General features: G+C 36.4%; 1 pseudogene; it reads left to right on the plus strand.

The window, feature by feature from the left end:
* LOC106461910 overlaps nucleotides 1-20,449 on the plus strand; it is a 100,478-nt pseudogene that overhangs the window by 74,948 nt on the left and 5,081 nt on the right.

The following is a 20,449-nucleotide window of genomic DNA, read 5'->3' on the forward strand; positions in this document are numbered from 1 at the left end:
ATAAAGCTTCTGTATGGCTTCTGGTACTCCTTCATGATCTAACACCTGGATGCTCACACTGGTTTGCTGAGATGCATAATCTATGACAAAGTTGCACATTTACACCTAGCTGTAGGGACTTTCATGATGTGGGTTGGTGAGTGTCTCTCAACACCAACCACTACTGGTCTCCTTGAGGCTGACTTGTTGGTAGTATTTTTCTTACACTGGCTCCTCAGATGTCCTTTCTCCCCACAGTTCCAACAGCCTTTCTGGGTAGCAGCCTTTCCTGCTGTATCGTCTCCCCTGTGTTGAAGTTGCCAGCATTGAGCTATCTTGTGTCCAGGTTCGTTACAGTGCCAGCAAAGTCCCTCAAACTTCTCTGAAAGCTGACCTTTTCTGGACTTGAATCCTGATGACTGTACCAACTCTGGTACCTCTGTGCTGGACTTAACGTACGATTCGAATTCAAGAGCCCTGGCCATTGCATCCTGCATAGTAGAGGGGTGTGCTTGCTTCACTTGTATCTTAAGTTGTGGACTGTCCAAGGCATCTACGAACTGATCCCTCAGCAACAACTGGAGTAGATCGGGTGGTGTAGTTGGGTAGGCCTTGTGTGCCATGCTTTCCAAGTCCTGTGCCAGCTCTTGCAGGCTCTCACCTTTAGCATGGACTCTCGTCCTAAACCTAGCCCTGTAGACTTCTGACTGATTTTGGGTTCCATACCTGAGTTCTAGAGCCACTACCAGTGCTCTATAGTTGTGCCTGTTGTCTGCTGACAACTGTCCAAGTATTTCCAGTGGTTGTCCCTTCAGGCTCGTTGTCAAGTACACTGCTTTCTGCTCCTCCATCCATCCATTCATTTCTGTCAGGAGCTCAAATTGTGCTCTATATGTTTCCCATGGTGCCTTCTCATCGAATTCCTGTGGCTTCCTTCATACTAGATCACCCCTATTGCTGACACTCATGTCCGGAATGTGACTTCTGACAGGACTGAAGATGTGTGCATTAGGGTTTAGCTGTGGGGACGGGAAGGGGCTTCCCATTGTCTGAGACAGATTAGGTCGACGGCTAATATATCCTCCTTGTGTAAAAGACAGTGAATCATCCTTTAATGTATTTAATTCACTTTGAAATTGACTAATCTTTTCCATTTGTGTGTGCTGGCTTTCTCTCAACTGTTGGAGTCTTACTTCATGTCTCTTTTCTCGTTCTTCTTGTTTCATTTCCTGTTCCAGTTGCCACTTGTGCTGGTTTTCCTGCCACTGCTGTAGTCTCTCTTCTTGTTTATTTTCTTTCTCCTCCAACCACTGCTGTAGTATCACGTCTTGTTTATTTTCTTTATCCTCCAACCACTGCTGTAGTCTCTTTTCTTGTTTATTTTCTTGTTCTTCTTGTTTCTTTTCTTTTTCCTCCAACAACTGCTGTAATCTCTCTTCTTGTTTATTTTCTCGCTCTTCTTGTTTCTTTTGCTGTTCTTGTTTTGCTGCCATCAAATCTGCTAAGCTGTAGTTTGATTTGCCACCTCTCGTTTCCATGTTCTTCTTCTTTTTTCTATCCCACTTATGACACCAATTTGTTGGGTATCTGGTGGTTTGTTAATTTCCGATATAAATTCTTTCCCAGGAACATCAGCGATACAAGTCCTTTCTTAAATAAAACTATTTTATTCTTTCTCAGTACATCTTTGCAATACACGAAATTTCCACAGTCAGTTTAACTTAACTACTTTTATGAAAACAAGCTGTAATTCACAGGGATTCACACACTTTACTTACGACTTGAATCGATTATCTCCATCTTCAATCTCTCTATCTATGCAATTCCTCTCTCTCCCCTTTATTTGCCCGGCTTATATATTAAAAAAGAGGGCGTCTGGAACCGACTAGAGTTGGCGGGACAATTCACAATCCTTCGAGAATCTCATCACGTGTTATCAGCGTCACGTGACTTCTGCTGTCGTAACATTTCTCTATTATACTGACAGACCACTATTCTACTTTTTACGTGCCTTTCCAAGTTGGCCGACAGGGATTTTTCACGGTGTTTCGTTTGGCCAGTGTACAAAGTCATTAAATAACACAATGGTATTTTGTGATGGACCTTGCAGGGGCTGGTATCATCTTTTGTGTGTAAAATAATAAAAATAGAATTTGTCTGCAATTCATTTTTGTCCTTCCTGTAAAACAAATAAGATATGGCAATACATTTGATAACACTTGAAAGTTAAAACTGTTTGCTATGTATTGATGTAAGAGTTGTGGTGAAGCAAGTCATCTTTGATAATGTAATTCGTGGTCGTACATTCGTTGCTTCATTATTTAATTTAACTAGTAATGTTAAAAGTAATTTTCAATATGACAGACGGCTTACTGTACGATACGTTTCGAAGTTTGAACTAATACAAGAAATTTTGTGGAGATAGCCGTCGTTGATAATTTATTCGTGTTTGAAGTTTAAGCTATTGTTCAGTATTTTTTCGTAAATGATGTTGTTTCGATGAATATTTTACTAGTTTTTATGAATAAACATAATTTCATTTCATACCAAAAGTACTTTTGGGTCAGTATTTCACAAATAGATTTGTTTGCCTTTTTATGAGGAGCAAAGAATTCACACTCCGTTCACTGCATTTATCTTCGTATATTATAGTCCCTTATTTCCTTGCTCCACGCTGATTTTTATATCGTTTTAATCTGCCTGATATTCTCCTTAATTGATAATGTATTTTTTTTTTTGTCGCGGAGCAAAGAAATTATCAGAGTTACCAGAACGTTTTTCGTACCTCAGTCGTTTTGGGTATATACATTAGGATAAATGCATATAACTGCGTATATTATAATACTTTATTTTCTTTGCTCCACGCTGAATTAGATGTCGTTGATTTTGCCTGATATTCATCTTTAATAAGATATAAGTTTTGTCGCGAAGCAAAGAAATGATCAGATAACCAGAGTGTTTTTCGGTCAGTACCTCAGTCGTTTTAGATATGTATATATATGATACACATGTAGTATAACTATAAGCGTATATACCTGCGTATATTATAGTCCCTTATTTTCTTTCCACCACGCTGAATTAGATGTCGTTGATTTTGCCTGATATTCTTCTTTAATAAGATATAAGTTTTGTCGCGAAGCAAAGAAATGATCAGATAACCAGAGTGTTTTTTGGACAGTACCTCAGTCGTTTTAGATATGTATATATATGATATACATGTAGTATAACTATAAGCGCATATACCTGCGTATATTACAGTCCCTTATTTTCTTTCCACCACGCTTATTTTTATGACGTTGAGTTTGCCTGATATTCTTTTTTTAATAATATATAAGTTTTGTCGCGTACGAAACTCACGAAAGAAATTATCAGAGTCGCCAGGGTATTCGTACGGTACCTCAATAGTTTTGGGTATATATTAGTAGTATAATCGGCGTGAAAGTACTATTCCTCGGGATACATATCAATCCATGATTTACCAAGTGCCATATGATAGTAGTACTAGTGTTGGTAGAAATAATTAGTCTTAACAACGTATAAACAACTATAATGTTAATGTTTGTCAGCTCGCCATAATTTTCAGCAATTTGTCACCACAAAAGCAAAAAATTACCCACATGGCAGGTATTAAATTAATATATATGTATATATTAATTTGTGCGAAGAAAACCCACGTGTATGTCATAAGTACAAATATTTAAATCAAATGTATTTTATTCAAATTATGTAGGTTTGTAGAAAATCATTGGGAATTACGGAAAGACTGAAAGTGAAAGTTAAAGAATCAGTAATTCAAGTTTCAACTCATAAATTATTCATAGGTATTTCGGTAGTTTCAGTTTTGGTGAATTTTTATATATGAGGTATATCTACTCTAGCCTCTAGTCAATAGAGTAGCATCCTATTTTCCAGTCACTATATACATGTTTAAACTGATACTAAAGTTCTCTTGGTCTTTTAGTTTACAACACACATTGTTTAAAAATTATCTTAATAATTTTTATTTTAGATAATTTCATTGTTGTACTTTTAGTATCAAGATGTGATAAAAGTAAATATAATAATTAGATATAAAAGTTATCAAAATAATGTAAATTTTGAGATTAGTGTTAATTGAAGACTTTGTAACATTTTAAAACATGTGACTTCAAGTTCTGAAGTTATTTTTCTGTAGTCTAACTGCTTCCTTTTTTACTAAAATATAAAGGTGAAGTTTCTATGTAATCATGGAAGTAGTAAAGATGAAGGTTGAACCTTTTTCTGATGAGAAGCAGGATGCTTTGTTTGACATCAAATTGATGAAAAATAAAGCTGAAACTTTCAGAACTAGTAGTAAGTATATATATATATATATATTTAGAATTTGAATGTTTTTAACTTCTTCTCAACATAAGTATTGTGAATTTTAATTGATGAAAAATAAAGCTGAAACTTTCACAACAAGCAGTAAGTATACATATATTTAGAATTTGAATGTTTTTATCTTCTCCCCAACATAAGTATTGTGAATTTTACTTGTTTTAATTTAACAGAGTACCTGAATTTTACATGATTGATTGGAAATTTCACACTTTTTACAGGATTTATTTCATGTCTCAGGGATTTATATTAATAAATCAAAGTATGTTACATTTTTGTCTTTGATATCAGAAACCTGAATCCAGTGATACTTTTGTAATCTTATTCTATACTATCACCCGTACCCACCAGTGGCTCAGTGGTATGTCTGCAGTCTTGCAGTGCTAGAAACTGGGTTTCAATACCTGTGGGGGGCAGAGCACAAATAGCCTATTGTGTATCTTTGTGCTTAACTTTAAACAAACTATCACCTATGAATGAGGTTAAACCTTAATACTTGCATCATACTTACCCACAATTCTCCACACACACACACACACACCTTCCATGTGATTTATTGGCTGTTTTGGAAGCTTCTTGAGACTTTATTGCCTATTTGACTCTGAAAGCTCATCAATGGATTTAGAGGTAATCTGCTATATACTTCATTGTTGTATGAAGTAATAATCACCAACAAATGTACTTGGATCTAATTGAGTGTACAAGGATCTCATTGATCATTTGTTGGCCATGATTAGTAAATATATGTTGACTAATTGTAGGTGTGTCAAATTGACTAACCTCATTTAGAGTTCGAGTAGAGAAAGTAATAGATAGAATATAATGTTTTACTGAAAAACAAAATTATTTAGGAGGTTTTAGAGATTGCAGAAATGAAATTTGAAAATTTTCAGGTGAATAAAAGTATTTTTAACCTTAATGTAAAAATCACTTTGCACTTGGACTAGTAAACAAAATTACCCAGTATATCCACAGGCATATTTTCATTCAAAATGATTAATTAAAAGTTGTTTTTTCTATACAAAAGTCATGTAATCTTCACTGAAAGTCTGCTAAATTTTGTGAAAATATATGTTCTATATTAAAAGGTATAGTATGGAAACTGTAATGAATACTACATGGTTACTAACTCGATCGATTCAACTGAGCCTATGTAGAAAGTGTTAATGGGTACATCTAGCACCAAGTATGCAGTAGAAACAACCGAGTCATATTAAGTTCAACGTTCATGTCACTTCTTTGCTTCATAAAACTTGATGAGTTTTCCTTCTCCTTTTATAACCAGGAATATTTCTTGGTGTTATCTTATCCATACTGATAATCTATCTCCTTCTTGCTGACAGTTGATATTTCGGTTTTTGTCTTTTCCTTTAACTTTTCAACTTAGACATAATAATTATCACTATCCTTCCCTTCAGCTGCCAACTTATGAGCTATTCCTTCGACTACTCTGCCAATCTCATCATGTGTCCCCTAACCATGACTGTTGTCACTATAGTTCTGTTTAAGACTCTGCTGGAAGAAGCTAATCAAATATTTTTTCATCAAAAAGAACATTATCTTATTTCTGTACTTAGTGGAAACATCATCACATTTAAAACGAAGATTACTGAAACTAGATTTGGGTAATTAGTAAATTTGCTAATTGATTGTTCAACGGCCACAGTAATTGGGTGCTGCCAGCCACTTCTTTTCTGTGTGGTCAGCAATTCACAAATTAACAAAAACTTGGCAGTTGACTTCCCTGTCATCAGTAGTTTAAAAATAAATTAGCAAGATTTGGACCAATGGAAACTAAATCCAAGAGCTTCAAATCATGAGAACTACTCCTTCAGTGAAAAACAAATCATCTAAGCTGAAAAACTAGGAATAAAAAACTACTTATAAGTCTGGAGTTCAGTAGAGCACAAATAAACCATTCTACAGTTTTCTGTTTAACAATAATCAAATATTTTATTAGTTTTTTCCTCTCAAAAACATAAAGTTCATTGAAGAAAAGATAACATAGAGACCTTCTCTTTTCTTTTGTTTCTCTTACTTCTGCTGGACCAGACTAGTTTTGTTGAACTCAGTTCATCAATATGTTTTCCTGAATCTAAGCCAGATGAAATAATAGCCTAACCTGCAACAGTTGTCTGAATGTGAAATGGCTGCTTCCAACTTTTTTGTACGTCATCTAAGTGGTTAATAAAACAACCTAATGGATATTTTAGCAATCAGAAATAGAACCCACAGAGGTAATATCAAAACCAAGAACATTAGAACTACTTAACATTGGAAAGATTTAAATGATTTAATTTCTAAGAGATTGAATTGAGGACAGTTTAAAAATAATTGTAGTATACAGAATTACATAAGCAAGAAAAAGATTTATATTGATGCAGTTAATAACTATTTCTAAAAACATTTTTGACAAGTGTATCTTAAAAGCAACAAAATATGTAGTTACATGAATTGCCCCTATATTTGAAAATCAGAGAATTACCATTTTAGTACTAAGAACTTTATACTGTCATACCTGCTATCTGTCCAAATCACTCGCATTAAAGCAAAGGTTACTTTTACAACAATATTATTTTTTTTTGGAGCATAACAAATACTACTTTCATAACTAACTTTCATATCTCTGTGATTTGAAGTAGTTTGCTCAAAACTGACAAACTTCTTCAGCATGTACTTTGCTAATTGGGGTTTGTTGTATTATTGTAATGCTACTGATAAAGAATCCCATATTATGGAATGAAAATTTTAACATACTGCATAAATTCAGTAATTGCTAAATCCAAATTTTTAAATTATTTTATATGATTTCTTCAAGCCATGATGAATCCCTTACAGTTAAGATCTCTTACACTGGTTGAAAAATAAAATCTGCGTAGTCTCTCTCTCTCTCTCTTGTGACTTCAAACTTTTATCTGTCTCTGTAGTAAACATTTAAAATTGTTGTTGAAGTTATTCCACCCTCTGTGCTGGTACTGTATTAGAGGGTGAATAGAGATTATTGGTTGGTTTCCCATCTCAGCATGCACATCCATGCATGGCATTTTGAGACATTAGAAACATGAACTCTATTCTGCAGTGGATGTCTCGTAGTTCAAATTACAATAAGAGTACAGCATGCTGCTTAATTTTCACAATTTGTTTACTTCCTGAGAACCATTCTGAGAACCACCTTGATTCTTCCTGGGTGCCTGCTGACTTGACTGCTTACATGAATTTGTTAGATTTAAATTAGGATGAAGGGTATTTTAAGTCCAGGAGTGTTTCTACTCTTTATATAATTACTGTTCTTCTCCATTGAAAACTTTCTGCTACCAGATATGGAATATGCTTTGGTTTCTTACCCTGACTACCTCAATAACCACCATTTGGGACTACAACTAACATGTGCATGACTGTTCAGGTATATTTTTATAACCTGCCCTTTCCTGAAAATTGAATTTTTTCTATGCATCTGTATATCATATAAAAATGATAGAAGAGACCTACGTATTTAAACACATATTGTAGATTTTGATTATAATTTAGTGAAGCATAAGCTATACTGTGTCTTGTTATAGACAAACCTACATTACTTGTATTTCTAGATACAGGAGAAGCTGATTCCATAGAAGAAAGTTATCTTCATACCATTTTGAAGTTTGGTATAGTAAAAAAGGAACAAGAAGAAGATTGTGATGGAGCAGAGAAAAGTGAGGTAATTTGTAGGTTAAGCCTTTTACAATTGTGTTATTAAACAGTATGTGACTGTAATTGTGTCTTTCTTGACTTTGTTTGTGTGGAATCTAATTAGTAATGATATATTTTTAGTCACAAATCAGTCGTGTATACATAATTGTAATGAGTATAATCATTAATTAAATCAGCTATAATGTTGTGTCTAATGTAAATGTTTAGTAGTCTCTGTTAAATCAGCCATCATGTTACATAAGGGGATTATGTAGAATTCTGTTTAATTAGCCACTATTTTACATAATATAAATGTGTAGAATATCTGTGTTATGTTACATAAAAAACAAAAACTTTGTGACAGGAATTTTGTTTTTAAAGGAAACTTTCCTAAACTGGGGTATTCAGGGATATTGTCATCCCCCTTCACCCTGCTCGCAATAATTTGTTTGTTACATTTGTGGGATATTTAATTTTAGCTAGAGAGGTTGGACCCATGTTGTCTAGTGAATTTAATGACTTGGGATTGGTAGTATGGAGAAATGAGAGAAGCAGAAGCAAGCCTGGAAGGTTCCAGGGCAGAGAGAAAACCAGGGCTGAAGGCGTGATGCTGTTGAGAAGAAGCAAGGCATCAAACAATCGACAAAGTACATGGAAATAAACATCCCATGATCAGGGTCACAGAATGGCTGGGATCTGTAAATCGAATGCCACAGCTGGGATCATTAAATCCAGTTGCCTTAGAATTTTTGTGGTGGGAAACGAGAGTACCCCGAGATACCCACTTTCACAAGACAGGCATCGAATATTCCACGTGTTCTGTGCCCAGTGGTGAAATTAGATAAAACAAGAAATTATTAATTTTTTTACAGAGAGTTTAGTATTAAACCTTTATCAGAAATAATTTTACCTGTCTGGGGTGCTTTGCAGGCAAGATATATGTTGTACAGGGATATTGTTTTGTGTGGAGCACTAGTCATGGCAGTTAAGGAGTTTTTTGTTTCTGCTGATTGGTAATATTTGTGGGCTAGAGCTGTTAGTCTGTCTTTGAGTAATGGGATGTTGCTAGCTTTGTGTAAATTTTAGCAGTCTGTGGGCTAATCTTAAAACTGTTTTGTTGGAGTTATACTGATTTGGTGATATTTTTGGGCATATTGTAGGTGATTTGTGAGCCATATTCTATTAGAGGTATATATACTCTTTATAGATTTTTATAATATTAGGTTTGCATCCTTTATTATTTCCTGTTATGAGTTTCAAATGATTAATTCTTGTTGTAATAGATTTATTAATATTTCAAAAATGTTGTGTCCGGGTGAGTTGTGAATCAATGGTTATACCTAGAAATTTTGCATTGGGGCATTACTTTATTTCATAATTACTTAGTTTAAGTTTAACTGTTTTAATGTTTTTGAAGTGTTTGTTTAAGATGTGTCTAAACGTAATGCCCATGATTTTTATGGGGTGTGGGAGGCCCCGCCAGTTGTTACACCAATTAAGGATTGCATTTGAAGATTTTTGGACTCTGTTGCTTGCTATCAGTGGGTTACGCGATACTACATATGGCAATATCATCTACACATTAGGAAAAGTAAATCAAGTCGGGAAAAGGTAAGTTATTGACAAACAATACAGTAGTGGTGATAGAACAGACCCTTGTAGTACTCCTAGAGTGATGTTAAATGTCATGGATAAAGTTATTTTAACTGTTGCTGTTTGGTTGGTTAAAACGTTTCTTTGTGATGGCTCAATTTCAGATGATTTTGCCTGATAACAGTGGCCCATGACACCCTCAATTGTCCTGCCCTATGAGAATCTACCCCCGTCCCCCTTCATTCTTATGGTGGAGCACAAAAGCACCATAACCTCTCCAGTCCCAAGCTGTTGGGGAAGTCAGTATTGAGAGTTTTCTCTTCAAGTAGTTCCTTTCCTCCAGTAAGAGACCAGTTGGATCCACCCTTAATTTGATAAATAGGACTGAGATGGAAGTGCAGTACATTACACCCCTTTACAATATTTATCAAGCAGGTCTCGGTGGATGTATCCAGCCAGGTGAAGCTTAGATATGCCTTCAGATATAGCTGAGGGTTTCTTCTATTTCCATCTCTTCTTTTATTATCTGATGTAAGTATCTGACCAAAATGGAATGGCCTAAAGCTGTAACCACACTATGCATTTTAAAGTTCCACCCATTTAGAAACATGTAACAACCTTAACTAGATTTTCTTGATATCCATTTACTTGCATAGTAATTTAACATTAAAAATTCATTTGATATTACCTTTTTTAGAAGGTTGCTGTCTCCCACTGGTTGCTGCTCCACTAAGCGGCTCCTGGTCTCATCCCATAACCCTTCCGTTTCTGTCACTGTTTCATAAAGGTGCTTATCTTTGTAACTAAATATCACAGGTCACTATACTATCATCAGTTTAGGATACTAGCTTTTAGTGGTACAGAGTGGTAAGTAATGTTTCTGAAGTTATAATTTTCCTCACCCAAGAAATGTGTTTCAGATAGATACCTATTTGTATCACCTCCCATCTTTCCTTCCAACATTCAGTGTATTTTGCTTGCCTCATCAAGAAGGAGTCTATAATCATGTGCTTACACTCACAGGGATTATTGTGTATGGATGCTGTGTCCACCTTCTTTGTGGGGGCTACAACATTATAATGGTTATGTTATAAGCTGATGCAATACACTTAGACATGTAAGGGTGAGAGTTTTTCAAGGCTTGTAACATGCGTAGAAAATTCCAAGAAAGTTGTTAATGAGGTAATAATCCTTAGTGGTACAGAGAGGTAAGTAGAGATGTGAAATACATTTTAAGTAAGAAAAATGTTAAAACCTAAAAAATTCCTAATGTGCCATTTTGTAGAGAGCTCTGTAAGATTGAAATAACTGGAACATTATAATGCTGGAGCTGGTCATACATAAAACATTACTGTCTAGTTCTTTTTCATTTTCCCCCAAAATGGGTTCCTGAACATGGACAGGGGACCTTCCAAAGAAGGTTCTGTCTATATAGTTTACCTTCTTTGTGATCCAAATAACCTTCCACATGTTTGGTGTGCAAGGCAACCTGTGAAGGGGAGGAGAGTATTCTGGAGGTTGAGTGGTATAAGGGACACTGCAACACACCACTTTGGCTTTGAGTTCCTGTGCCAGTATTGTACATCCTTAATGAGTGTTGTGGTCATTATGTCTGGTGCTGATGTTTGGGTATAGTACCAACAAAACTCTTACATGGTTCCACTGTTCTAGTTTGATAGTGTAGTGTGTCACCTTGTAGGACTCCATGGTGCATGGGGTCAGTGCAGTTTTTTTATGGATATCCTAAAAACTCTGAATCAAATTAAAAAAATAATAACTAGAAAACAACCAAGTATGGACTACTCTCATATTACATAGTTACCAGTTCCTGGTATTCCTACACCTTGATTTCTCATTCTTCATTCATTATCAGACAAAACTTTATGGCAGATATCTCCCTTTTTCATCCAAAAGTGACTAAAGTGGTTTGCTAGCTGTCCAAAGCTACAATTTGGGGCATCTTGATTGAAAAATATTGACCATAAAAGTGCAAAAACCTTTTGAATTCAAAGTCCATGTGATGTTATACCTATTTGAGACTACTCTCCATGGTACTTTGAATTCTTCAAGTGGAGTGATTGCTGAAATTGAACCATGAGTCATAGATCCTCACTGCTTTCTTAGCCAAGAGGTTTCAGGTGTTTAAAATATATCAACTTCTAAAAATCGACTATTACTGCCTACTCAGTTTCTTCTTTTATGTGTACTTCACTTCTTCCTATCACTGTCAAAGCAGGATATCTGAGCTACGTCATGAGACCCTGTATTCCCAACACTATGAAGTTTTCAGAGTCAGTGGTTTGGACATTAAGACAATTTGTTATGGTACTTTGACAGGTGCTTATTGTCATAATTTGGAGTGTCAATTGGACACACATTATATTAATTACCACTCCACTTACTTTCAATCATGTCTTAAATAGATGGTGAAGCAGGAGGTACAGAGGCTAAACACTATTAATGTTAATTATTCTGAGGCTCATAAGATGGTATCCCCTCTTCCAAAATAGTTATACTGTTGCATTATGTTATACTGCCAGAGTGGACGTGCTGACAGATCTTGCTATTCCTCCAGTAGAATTCTTCTTTCCCCATATCAAAGGTCTTCTGCCTTCCATATCAATGTCTACACTAATCATTTTTCCTATCACTGAAACCAGTGAATGTTTGGGTCCATTTTCCTTTGGCCGAAAGGTTCAGGATCCCATTCCATCACAGACTCACTTACTGGTATCACATTTATTTGAAGGGACATGTCTCTTTGACCCAGAGCAGAATCCATGAGAGTTAATAGACCACATACTAGTAAAAAGAAATGCACTATTCTTAAATTAAAACAAAAAGACTCCCCACCCAGTTCTCCTGCTCCTTCTGAGTAAAAATGGCCACTTTGATACACTGGAACTGTTGAGGTTTCAATATTAATTTAGATCACATTAAGACATTGATTGGTTATTACCATCATATATGTATCTTCTTACAGTAGAAGTTCCCAAGACCTGTCAATACTGTCACCATTTGACAGTTTTCTTTGTACAGGTAAAATAGATTGAATGATGGATGGGTTCATGTGGGTGTGGTCCTGCTGTTTGGGCAGTGTGTACCTATCATGACTTTGCCACTTAGTACACCACTATAGGCATTTTTGTGTCTACTGGACATACTACCATTCTTTGTATCTTTTTTATCTCTCACCAGGTGTAGATTTTGATGAGACAGACCTTGCCATCTCACTTCTTAATTCTGGAAGACTTTAACAAACACAGTTCTCACTGGAGTGGTGCAGATACTGATGGAAGAGTTCAGTCTGTGGAGTATCTGATCATGGATCACAACCTCCCTATGTTCAGTATTGCTCTATCCCTTTCCTACCTTTTTTCTCTGAGGCAGTGACCATTTTCCCATCATTCTGAGGGAGATATGCTGTGGTCAGTGCCAGTTGAATCATGTGCCATAGTGGAAACTGGAACATGTTGACAAGATATTTTTCTCTTGTAGTTTGATCTGGCTGTTCTAAACCTTTCCCCTGTTAACAACTTTATGGAGGCAGTAACTTATTTTATTGTCCAGGCAGCTGTTAGATCAATCCCTAAAATTTCAACCTCTTTGTGATGGTATCCTGGCTGTTAACAGCCACAAAAGGCTCAAAAACAGGCCTGGGATATCTGCTGCAGGTACGTCACTCTTTTCAACCACTTGGCCATTGAGCAGGCCCATGTCTATAACTGGCAGATCAGATGTCAAATGGAAATAATCTTGGATTAAGTTCACTTCCAGTATTATTTCCATTGCTAGTTCCAAAGACCTTTGGAACAAGATTTTAAGGGTAAATGGGAAGTTTACTTTTTATCCTCTTTCAATCTTGCATTCCAATGTCCAAGAGTTTGGTAATTTACAGGGTATCACCAACACCCATTTGGTGTGCTACTCTTGCCATCCTAGTACATCCAACTCTTGACCCCTGCCTTCTTGGATATCAGATCATGGGCCAAAAGATCACCATATTTTCAAGCAAGAAGTCCGTATAGCTAGAACCAACCATTTACTATAGTGGAACTTAAAATCACTCTTTGATCTGGCAATGCATCGGTAGGGCTGGATAATATTCATTATGAGATGCTGTGTCATCTTTCTCCTACATCTTGTAATGTTCTGGTTGTTTTTAACCAGACTTGGAAGGAGAAGGATTTTAGATACATGGTGTAGGGCTATTGTAATCCAATTTTCTAAGCGTGGGAAGGATCCCAAGTTTCCTCTTAATTATCAACCTATTGCTTTGACTAGCTGTCTCTGTAAAGTATTGAAGAGGGTGATTAATACTGTTGTTTTTTGGTTTCTTGAATTTAACAATGCCCTCTTTCCCACCCAGTGTGGTTTCTGCAAATAGCATTCTACTGTGGACAACCTGATTTGGCTTCAAACCACAATTGTTGAAGACATCCTTAATAAGGAGCATACTGTTTCCATATTTTTTGTTCTTGAGATGGTGTATGACATTACTTTAGTTTTTGGCATCTTATGAGACCTCCATTCCTGTGGATTTCATGGCCATTTACTTTACCATTAACATTGTTCTGAACTTTCTCAGGAACTTGGAATACCTCACAGCTGTGTCTTGAGTGCCACACAATTTCTAGTATTAAGATCAATGCCAATACTGAACAACTTCTTTCTACAGTTTCAAACAACCTCTATGTCAATGACTTTCAGATATCCTGCCTGCCATCAAATATGAGATGTATTCAGCAGCAGCTTCAGAATACCCTCATTTACTTGTTTGAGTGGACCACAGCATAAAGTTTCATATTCTCTTCTTCTAAAGCCATTTGCATGCGTATTTGTCATCAGCAGGGATTGCACCCTGATCCAGAGTTCTGTCTGGAAGGTGCCATTATTTCCATGATGGCTAAGACAAAGTTCTTAGTATTTTTCTTTAATCATATGACATTTATTCCACATATTAAGTAGCTTAGTTTCAGTTCTACAAAGGCAATGTTCATCCTCCATCACCTCTCTTTAGTTGAGAGCTGATATGTTTTCTATGCTGAAGGTCTGTCATTTCCTAATTTCATCAAAGCTGGACTATGGATCTCTTGTCTATTTTTCAGTTAGGGACTCTGTCTGGAAGATGTTGGACCCTGTGCATCATCAGAAGCATGGGGGCTTTCTGCACGTTTATGGTTCAGAGTTCGTACACTGAGTCTGAATCCTATGAACTTCCACTTCATCTCTTATGTTTGCAGATTTCTTTGCTGCTAAGCTCTGATCTTTACCACAGCATCCCAACTAGCATTGTGTCTTCATGCCTTTGTGGGCATGCTTTTTGGAAATAGATGATCTCTATTCTTACCTTTGACCTAAGTGTCCAGACACAGATGACTGAACTTGGTCTGCAATTAGATGATATTGCTGAATCTGATGATCTGCCCATTCCACCATGGCTTGTTACCATCTTCACTTGTGACTCTTCTTCAAATCACTTAAAGAAGTCAAATACCCTTTAGTGGAAGTACAGATTTTTCTTTTCTGAACACACTTTGAACCATTTTTCTGTTCCCATTTTTATGGATGGTTTGAAATCAGCTGACAGTTAATTTGGGGTGAGCAATATCACAAGAAGTTTTTTAAGGGTTATAGTTCCTTTTAACCTGGTTTAATAAAAACAAAATGAAGACTTTTTGGTATGTATTTACTTTTGTACATTTTTAAAATATTTTATTTTTTCTCATTCTTAAATACCATATATTTTCTGAAGATAGCCCTGATTCTTTACTCCAATAGAATATCTATATAAAGTTTATTATTTTTACTTTCTATTTGATGAAATAAGAAAGTGGTTATTAGGTGTTTAATGGAGATTAATTTTTTGTATGTTTAAATAAAGTAATTATTGGGTATTTCATGTAGAATAAGTCTTCTCTGTTTAAATAAGAAAGTCATTAATGGGTGTTTCATGTAGAATGATTTTTTTTTTGTTTAAATAAGAAAGTGGTTATTGAGTGTTACTTGAAGAACAATTTCTTGTCTATTTAAATAAGAATGTATTTATAGGGTGTTTCCTGCAGAACAATTTTTTGTCTGTGTCAGGTTTTTAACGTATGTATAAGGCCAGATTCTTTATAGTAGGTGTCTGTAATTTGTTGGTGATAAATTTCAACAATAAATGAACAGCATACGATCCACTTGTTTTAAAATAATATATTCAAACCAAGTCAAATGTTCATTACACAGTTAATCACAACAGTTGTATTCAGAGCTTTAAATAATCATCTCTTTTCCTTAGGAATCCACACAGACTGGTTCAGTTACTTTAAAATGGAGCTGACAAAATGAATTACTCTTCTCTACTCTGTTATCATAACACAATCAGTGGTAAATTCACTTTCGTTACCCCGTGGGTTACCACAATTGTATCCAGAGCTATAAATAATTCTCTTTTATATCAAAAGTCCATACAGGCTGATTCAGTTACCTTAGAACCCAGTTGACAAGATGAATTATTCGTTTCTACTCTGTTATTAATACATTTTAAAAGTTGCCACTATACACTCTTTATGGCTAAACTCATGGTTATCCAGTCTATCTGTATCTCTATCTTTTTTTACTGTTTCAAGAAAAATATATATAGACATACTCTCTACAGCAATCTTGAACTTTCAACAAACTACTAGATATTATATGATGCATCAATACTCGATTAAAACAACAAGTAAAATCAGAAGTTTACAGAGATGTGACTTCAATTCGCAACAATTGAACTACACAACAAATGATTCATAAACAGTTATGTAAGCAAACTTGCCATAATTGTCACTTCTAAAAATAACTTACTGTAATGCTCGTAAAATGTAAACTAAATAATACTCTCATATTAAACTTAAAACAAACAGTTGTTTATATCTAACAATAAGTTACTCGTCAAGAAAAATATTGATAATATTTCTTTATATTGTTTACGAAAACTGTTCTCAGTTCATGCACAAAGTCTCATCATACAGTCTGCACCAACATTTGCAGTCCTCTTGATGACCTCAATAGCTGCACCCATTAGGTCTTCTTCCCTCTCAAAAATACCTCTTCAACAGATTGACATGGTAGATCTTGGTCTTCCCTTCCATTTTTCACCTTATATTCCATCCTCTTGACCACTTCCTGCACTTGAAAAGGTTCTTTCTACTGCAGGGTGAGTTTCTTGTTGTCTGTAGATAGCAGAACCAAGATGTTTTGTCTCACCTTGAAACATCAATCCTTGGCTATGTTGTCATAAAAGTGCTTCTGACTGCCTTGAGCTGCATACAAGCTCTCTCATGCTAGTTGACAGGTCTCCTCCAGTCAGTTTCTGAGGTCTAACACATACTGGTATGTTTTCCTCACTTCTGACTCTTCTTTTCCTGTCCATAGCTCTTTCAATATCTGCATTGGACCTTTTATGTTCTTCTGTACAGTAACTCAAAGGGTGAAAATCCTGTACTTGCATGTGGGATTTCTTGATAAGCAAGTAATACTGCCTGCAGGTACCTGTTCCAGTCATGTGTTCTCTCCTGGCACATCTTCTTCAGCATGTTCTTTAAGACTTCATTGACTGTCTCACAAAGTCCATTACATCTATGGTTGAGTTGTACTGGGTAGTAAAGAGCTGCCGAGTACTGATGAGTATACACATCTCTTGCATCAGTTCTGAGGTAAACTCTGTCCTTCTGTCACTTAAGACATCTTTTGGGAAGCCTACTCTGGAGAACATTTCCAAAAGGGCTTCTGCTACTTTCTCTGTCTCTATCTTTAGCAATGCTATGGCTTCTGAGTAACGTGTTGCATAGTCAATTACTGTAAGCACGTACTGGTTGCCCTTGTCAGATACAGGTTCTAGTGGTCTGATCAAGTCCACAGCTACTGTACTGAATGGCTCTTTTAAAACAATACTGTCTCACCTTGAAACATCAATCCTTGGCCATGTTGTCATAAAAGTGCTTCTGATTGCCTTGAGCTGCATACAAGCTCTCTCATGCTAGTGGGATTTCTTGATAAGCAAGTAATACTGCCTGCAGGTACCTGTTCCAGTCATGGGTTCTCTCCTGGCACATCTTCTTCAGCATGTTCTTTAAGACTTCATTGACTGTCTCACAAAGTCCATTACATCTATGGTTGAGTTGTACTGGGTAGTAAAGAGCTGCCGAGTACTGATGAGTATACACATCTCTTTGTATACACATCTAACCTAACCTAACCTAACCTAACCTTTGGCAGATGTCACATGATCTGCAGAATATGGTCACATCTCTGATGACCCCTCGACTAAATGGAAGTTCCTGGTGATTCTGCCTATTCTTTCTGCAGTCTTATTTGCTCCTAGGTGTCCTCCCACAATCAACTCTTGAGCCAACTTCATCACTCGAGTCCAGTATTCTGTTAGTACTATGATCTGTTTAACTTCCCCAGTATAATTGCCATGATAGATCCAGTACAACACTCCCTTCGTGTCCTCTTCTCTGTAAGTCCCTTTCTCCTTTGACTTTCAACTTTTTCCCGATACTGTCCCAAAGTTTCTGCAGTGAAGGGTCTTTCTTCTGTTCCTGTAAAACTACATTCGATGTCACTTTGAGTCTTGAAGTCTTGCTTGATCTTCTTCCCTTGAGCTCTTGCGGTGACTGCACATACCTCATCACTCTCATTTCTGTCTGGTTCCTCCGAATTTCTACTACCTGGTATATTGGTGATCACCAAGATGTAGATGGTTGCCTTCATACATGTAGCCTCAAGGTCTCCTAGTAGTATGGAGTGTCCACCTCTATTTTTGCTATGAGAAAGTTTCTCACTGTCCCATCAGTCAGCACACATAGATTTACCTTGCCTGTCATCTGGTCATTAGAAACTAAACTGGTTCTCATTGCTGCACTACTACACCCAGTGCCTTGTAGATCCTTCACTTTCTTGTTCCAGATATGTCCTTCACCAGCTGGCATGCATGTTATAATTTTTTGGCACTTCTCGATGTTTGTCACATGCTCCAATCACCACTGGTATTGTTGACCCAATCTCCACCTTGAGCTAAATATCAGTTGTGCACTGTTTAATCATGGAGATGGCACTTCCTTCTTGTGGTGAATCTGACATGTTGTTTCTATTCTGTTTCTTCAGGCAGCAGCATCCATTGTGATAGTCACTCTTTTCTTGTTTTTTGCCAGCACCATCTTTGTAAAGTAGCTCCAGCTGTTTTATGTTGAGAATTCTGCACTCATTTGCAATGTCTCCCTTTTTATAACAAATATAGCATCTCTTTGCTTTCTGTTGAGATTTCTGCTATTGCTTGTTGGTCACAGATTTGCACTCTCTCACAATGCATTTTATAACAAGCATAGCACCCCTTCTTTCATTTATCTGTTAACCTCTTGTCACCTTTGGTGGCATCCTGCTTCTGCTCAGCCACCCATTGTTTTGACTTTAATTGGTTATTCTTGGACTTGCCAGTTATACTCCCTCCATGGGCTTCCATATACTGCTCTGCCAGATCGTTCATCTATTGGTGCTCTCTCCTTTGGAACAGTGACATGTCAGTGGAGCACATGATCATGAACTGTTCATGTATTAGTACATCTGCCAGTCCCTCAAAACAATTTTCACATTTGGCCATGTGAGTCCACCTTGTGAACTATCACCATAGAAGTGCCACAAACTGAAATACAGTTTCTCCTGTGTCGGTTTTGACTTCTGACAAAATCTACTTCGGTAAGATCATAGCATTTCAGCAAGGCTACTTTTAACTTGTCATAGTCCATGACATCTTCTGACGTCATTCCTGCATACACATGTAGACCTTTTCCTATGAGAAGTGGGCTGAGACAGACTGCCCAGTCACCTTTGTCCCAGTTCTGACTTTGGGTGAACCTTTTATACCTCTCCAGGAAAGCATCCATGTTCTCTTTCTGTTCATCAAATCTGGACAGCTTTGGTTGACTGAACTTGACTCTATTGTCATTCTTGGGTCCTTTGTCTTTCTTTTGGGTGAGCTTGGCAATTTCAATTTGTGCTCTTATTCTCTCTGTTTCCAGTTTCTCCTCACTATCCTTTTTTCTCAATTTGTGCTCTTGTACTCTCTGTTTGCAGTCTCTCTTCTTTCTCTCCTTTTCTTCTTTCTAAATTTGTGCTCTTATTCTCTCTGTCTCTCTATTTCCAGTTTCTCCTTTCTCTCCTTTTCTTCCTTTAGTCTTTCTTTCCCTCTTCTCTGACTATGCTCTTCTCTCTCTAGGTCTTGTTATTGTTTAACAAACTCTCATCTTTGAGCCCAAGTTGCTAACCTCTTTCTATCCATTTATCAAAGTCAGTCAACATGGTTATTTAGTGTGGTTGTAAACTCTTCAATATTTTGGCCACTACTACAGCTGTGCATATATAGGCCTATTTCTGCTGTCATTTATGTCTTCTTCTACCACCTCTTGCCACTGTATAATCCAAGCTGGCTCTCCAATGTCAAGTTTTTTGGGACTTCGATTCTTTACAGTAAGTGTCTGTGACTTGTTGGTGATGAATTTCAACAATAAACAGACAGCTCACAATCCACTTGTTTGAAAATGATATATTCAAAACAAGTCAAACATATCTATAAATGTTTGTTACACAGTTAATCACCACAGTTGTATCCAGAGCTTTAAATAATTATCTTTTATATCAAGTCCACACAGGCTGGTTCAGTTACCTTAGAATGGAGTTGACAAGATGAATTCTTCTTTTTTACTCGGTTATCACAATACAATCTGCAATTATTATTCTTTAAAAGTTACCACTATACACTTTGTATGGCTAAACTCATGATCACCCAGCTTATATCTATCTATATCTCTTTTTTGAGTAATTT

The sequence above is a fragment of the Limulus polyphemus genome, unplaced genomic scaffold, assembly GCF_000517525.1.
Source record: "Limulus polyphemus unplaced genomic scaffold, Limulus_polyphemus-2.1.2 Scaffold1057, whole genome shotgun sequence".
In the NCBI taxonomy this organism is placed as follows: Eukaryota; Metazoa; Arthropoda; class Merostomata; order Xiphosura; family Limulidae; genus Limulus; species Limulus polyphemus.